The sequence below is a fragment of the Plecotus auritus genome (assembly GCF_963455305.1).
Source record: "Plecotus auritus genome assembly, chromosome: 12".
Taxonomy (NCBI): Eukaryota; Metazoa; Chordata; class Mammalia; order Chiroptera; family Vespertilionidae; genus Plecotus; species Plecotus auritus.
Window position 1 is genome coordinate 32990007 of NC_137778.1, and position 6000 is coordinate 32996006.

Here is a 6000-nt window from a genome sequence, read left to right on the forward strand (position 1 = left end):
CAGCGCTCCTAGCCCTTCCTGTTTTTATTTATTTATTTATTTATTTATTTATTTATTTATTTATAAATCCTCACTCAAGTATATTTTCTCATTGGTTTTTAGAGAGAGTAGAAGGGAGGGGGTGAGACAGAAAGAGAGAATGAGACACATAGATTGGTTGCCTCCCGCACATGCCCCAATCAGGGCTGGGGATCAAGCTGCAACCGAGATACATGCCCTTGACCTGGAATCAAACCCAGGACCCCTAAGTCCCTAGGCCTACACTCTATCCACTGAGCCAAATTGGTGAGAGCCCTTCCGGTTGTTTTAGATAGCTGGAAGAGAAGCCCAGGCACATAAGAGATTTGAATGAGAAGCAAGGAGTATGAGCCTCATGGAACTCAATCCATAAGCAGCATACTGCATAACACCCCTAGAAAGTTTGCTCAGATTCTGCAGATATCAAAAAAACAAACAACAACAAAAAGAAGAAACACCTAAAGAAATCATGGGAAGTTGTGCCTCCAAGGCTAGGCCTGACTCCAGCCCTCATTAACACTCCTGATAGGAAGACTTTACTTGCAACTGCTTTACAGAAATGGAAAGATTTAACTAGAAAAATATCAACTTAAAAATGACCAATATACAGTTGTCTTCGGGCGCCTAAATTAATTTTTTGTATGAAAAAAAAAAAAACTGGGGAAAATGCCAGCTCTAAAATTAAACTGATTGAATGAATGGGACCTATATCTTGATTTGGAAATGAGAATTAGAAATTGTAAAAATGGAATTAGAAATTGTAAAGACTATCTCTGAACTCTCCTGAAGCTAATAAATGCCAACACCCCATTCTCCCCCTTCTATAGCTTCCACTATACCTTTTGCTCTCCGAGCTTCCTTGTCCAGACGTGTCCTTTCTCTTCCCTTATCCCTTCCCCTTCTGTGTCCTCCTCTAGCACTCCCTCCTGACTTAAGGAAAAATGAGACTAAGCATTCCAGAAGCTCCCTTTGCAGAAAAGCTGCTCTCAGCCAGAGAGGAACCAACAGTTGTTCCCAATTTTTTCCTGATCCTGATTGGTTCACAAAGAAATGTTACTGTTAGAACATGTAATCCTGGCTACTCCAACCTATTCCAATTAATATACCTACTGGTTTCTGAAAGCAAAAGCAACAGAATTACTAAGTACGATTTGTAAGAAAACACCTGTAGAGAAGTCTGTCCACTTTAAGGATTCTAGAAAACTGAAATAGGGGTTAGAAAAAAAACAAAAACAAAACTAAAGCAAGCTCTTGTAGATACTGGGGCTACCTTATTTGTTCTTAACTACACCCACTTAATTGCCTTCTCCATCAGAGTAAAGCTTCTGTACAAATGTCAGGAATATTTATCCAATGTTTGTTTTTAAATCAAAAGCTGTTTCCTTCCAAGGAGTGAATGTCATGGGAATATATAAATATAAGAAGGGTTCAGCATTCTGGAGAAAGGCTGTGTGTAACTTAAGTAAGAGTCCAGAGACGAAAAATAATTTTGAAAGGCATTGGGGGGTCAGAGGAGCCTAGCTAAAGAAGCTAAGTTCTCCTTGTCTCAGGACCCCTTGCTTTTAATTAACACAAATTGTCCTAAGGCAAGGTGGAGATATACACTTCAAAGGGTATGGTTTCCTACAGAAGCATTGTCAGATTGGGGAATAGCCTACGGCTGTTCAGGTGTTTGGCCAGTAGGAGGCAATAACATGTAGATTAAGATGCCCTGAGCTGTCTGGCAGCAAACAATCAATTAAATGCATCCTTTTCAGGTTTGGGGAAATGCCTTTAGCCATTTCCAACAGGCAATAACATGTGTGACTCAGGCCTTGTTGAGTCCCCAAGTTCCATCAACCTTTTGATGAAACTCTTGCAATTATGACATGCTGGAACTGGCTTCTGGCTGGGGAGGAGATGGGGACCCACATTCCTTTGGAAATTGGACTCCAGGAGGGATCTCTGGGGAGTAGCAGGGTGCCTTCTGGAACCCAGACCCCTTTGTCTCCCTAGGGTCCTGGAGTTTGGGTCAACTGGGCACCTACACTCACCCTGAGGCTGTGCTGCACTCTGGTGGATGGATGGGGCACCTGTGCCTCCTGCAGGGGCATGGAGTTGAGGAACCCATCTGTCAGCTCTGCTCCATTCTCCTGTGAGGAGTTCTGTAAAGATAGTTCCCAGTCACCAGGTGGAAAGCCTCAGAGCCCTGTTTTTCCTGGGTTTCAGACCCCTGTGACCCTCCACTCCAGACACACACACACCATCATCTGCTCAGACCTCCACTGGGGAGAAAAAGGGGTGACAGCCTGAGGGCCTAGGATTCCAATTGGCACAGATAAGAGACCCTTCCAACAGCCTGCTGCGTCCTCGGGTGTGACCATGAACAAACCTCTAGGTTATCCACTGCCTAGCAGCCTGTTCCTACCCCGGGGTTCTCCCTTCATGTCCCTCTTCCCACCACATGAAGAGGAGGAGATGTGTGCTGCACAAGGATGGCTCACAGAGGTGGCTGGGCCCAAATTGGTCCAACCCAGGTCACCTTGTGTTACCTGATGGGATCTTCTTGAAAATGGCCAGAGATGTCAGGAACGAGGGTTGAACCATCTGCAAAGTCTGGAAAAACTCTCACTGTGGGGTATCCGGAAACCAGAGTCCCAATAACGTGGAACACAACAAGAGGACATCTTGCAGTTTCAGATGTCTCTTGCCAAGTGAGTTGGCAGTTGGGCTGTTGCTAAAACATGGTTGCCTTGTTATGGGGGTTCCAAGTTCTATGGGGAAGTGACCTCACTTCCTGGATCATCTTCCCTGAGTCCCCTCATCTAATAACAGCTATACAAGTAGTCCTGTGGGCTGCTGACTGCTCACCCCCCTTCTCCATGGAATACCAACACTGTACACAGTGATACCAACACACCCCTCTCCAAACCCCCTAGAAGGTCTGGGTGCAGTCAGGGTCCCAGATTTGCGGAGAGAGACCTGGGTTCAGACTCAACCCCTCATTCTTTCCTCTTCTTGATCCTGGACAAGTCACTGTGCCTGTCAGGGCCTGTCTCTCTCCTGCCTGGATTATGCAGCATGTACTTAGGGCTGTTCAGGCTCATGTGGCATAGTAGTTATCAAGTTGGAGGAGTGCTGCCTCCAACTTCCTTTTTCTTCCTGTTGTCACCCCTGCTGTGTCTGTTTTTCTTCTAATCCCACTCAAGGTCATTACATCGTGTGTGTGTGTGTATGTGTGTGTGTGTGTGTGTGTGTGTGTTTGTCCGTGTGTGTGCATGCACATGCCTGTGGAGAGCAGCTACAGCATTTGGACAGATTCAAGCCTTGGACTGACTTGTGGCAAAGCCACATACAAGTCCCAGCACAATTATAGCCAAAAGGCTATGGTTGTAAGCTTGATCTTATAGTCCTACCCTGCAGTCCTAGGTAGCTAAGGGATGTGGGCTGCAGGGGGTGAGGGTGGGGGGGTGCAGCAAGTGCTGCCAAATCAAGGCTTGACAGAGTTCAGAGAATGGCAACAACAGGAAAGCAGCAGATTTGAAATTCACAAGAACACTGTAAACATCTTGCCCTTGTTTTGCTTTGTGTGATCGGACTATAAATAAAGCTTCAGCTTACAGGCTGTGTCACTGTTTCCGCATCCAGGCACAGTGATCCCACCTGGTCCCAACTGTATTCTCTTGTCTGTCTTCTTTAATCCTTCACCGCCCCTCCTCAGGTTCATCCCTGGCCGTGGTTCACGTGCCAATCCCCTCATTTTGGATCCCAGAACAAAATGGCCCCCACATAGGGAGGAATAGGCATGAGCTTCCCAATATGTCAGGATTTCTAATTTCCAAACCAACTCTGGGAGGGGTTGAAGCCTTGGACTGGAAGGTCTGAACATTCCTGAACTCAGGACTCTGTATGTCATGTACCTTGGGCAGTGTCTGCCTTTCTATGGGCCTCAGCTTCCCAAATATCCACTGAGGGTGCGGTTCAGACCTGCATAAGCATGAGCTCAGCATAAAGGGGCTGCAGCTCCCTCCACTCTGGGTGGGTTGTGGACAGAGGTGCACCTCCGTGGTTCCAGATCTGGGATCCTTTTCAGACAAATACTGGCCAAATGCCCATCTAGCCTGCCCAATGCTCACTGTCTCCCTCACGCCATCTCCATGTCTGTACATGATGCCATCAGCACAGCCTTTTTCAGAGCCACTGAGAAAACTGGAGTGCAGCCAGGACCCCAACTTTGAGGACACACAGCTGGGTTTATCTCAGGCTCTGCATTCTGACCAGTCTGTGACTCTGGGCAAGGCATGGACCTCTTGGTCACCAGCTTCTCTCCTCGGTGACTCCCCATGGTCTTCATCTTCCTCCTGTAGTGCGAATGTGTCCCCTCCCCTCAAGTGTGGATGTCAGTAATGATTCCATAGAAGATGGCAAAGTGATCCAACATTAGTTCCATGATTTGGTCATAAAAAGCCAGTGCCTAGCCCAGCCAGAGTGGCTCAGTTGGTTGAGCATTATCCTGAACACCAAAAGGTTGCTGGTTAGGTTTCTGGTCAGAGCATATACCTAGGTTGTGGGTTCTATCCCAAGTCAGGGCGTGTACAGGAGGCAACCAATCAGTGTTTCTCTCTCACATAGATGTTTCTCACTCTCTTCCTTCCTCTTTTGAAAATCATTTTTTTAATTAAAAAAAAAAGTCAATGCCTACCCACTTGCTCACTCTGACCTGTGTTCTGTCTCTGTTTCTGTCTTTCTCAGTCACTCTGAAGAATAAGCCTCTGTGTTATGAGTTACTATCTGGAGAGATCCACATGGCCTAGCACTGAATGAGACCAACAGATAGAGAGGAAGTCAGGCCTTCAATCCAACTGAAGCCTGAAGACCCCCCACCCCCCGGCCCCATGTGAGCTCAGAGCCAGAGTGACACAGATCCTACCTCAGCTGAGACCTCAGTGAGAGACACTGGCAGTAGTACCAGCTGAGCCAGGCTGGATTCGTCCTCACAGAAACCCTGAGCTAATAAGTGTGTATTGGTTAAGTCTCTAGTAGACTTAGGATCTCTACAGAAGTTTCTTTCCTTGGCCTCAGGCAGTTTCTTCACAAGCATGTCCTGATCAGTACTCTGCTGTGTACCTGAAGGAGACTTTTCCCACATGCCCAGATTCTCTCTGTCCATTGCTCTCCTCACTGTGAGGCAGGAGAGTAAAACGTTAGGAGAATGCTTTGGCAAGTGGAATGGGGAAACTGAGACAGATAGTCCATTCCAACTGGCCTCATCCAGCAGCACCCTGACTCACGGGCCTCTTCTCCCTTGCACGTGCCCTCCATTAAGCATTAAGCCCTCAGGACAATGAGGGTCTGATCAGCATCAAATAATCATAGGAACAACGCCTCCAGTCTGTCGACTGCAGAGACAGCGTTTTGTTCAAACTAGAGAGAATATCTAGGCCTCAGTTGTGTTTCAACTCCAGGAGCAGAAAAGCACCCAAACCAGACAAAGGGCACCATGGCTGGGATCAGGACCAAGGATTTCCGCACCACCACTCCCTTCCCCCCCCCCCCCCCCACACACCCTAGCACCAACCAATCAATAGAGACCAGGACCCTGATCCTATCTGTGCTAATTTGGATGAATCAGCATATTAAAGGACACACCTGGAAAGCTGATGCATATTCTATTGAGATCCTCCCTGAGACCTCCCCTAAAATTCCTGCCTTTAGAAAACAGGTAAAAACATTTAAGGCAAAGGACTCAGTGCACATGCTAGCACGAACACACACACACTCTCTCTCTCTCTAGAGCATGCACGTGCCTTGCTCCTTCAGGCGTGCATCTTTGCTTTCTTTCTGCTAAGCTCTAAGGGCTCTTCTTCTGTCTCTGTAACTTGTTTTCCGAGTCCACGCAGCCCAGCTGGCTCACTTCTGCCTCCATGACTTTCTCTCTTAAAGGCCAAGGCATCTCTCTGAGCGGCCCCCTTGAATCTTCTCCTCCAGTGTTCTTTCGTTTTG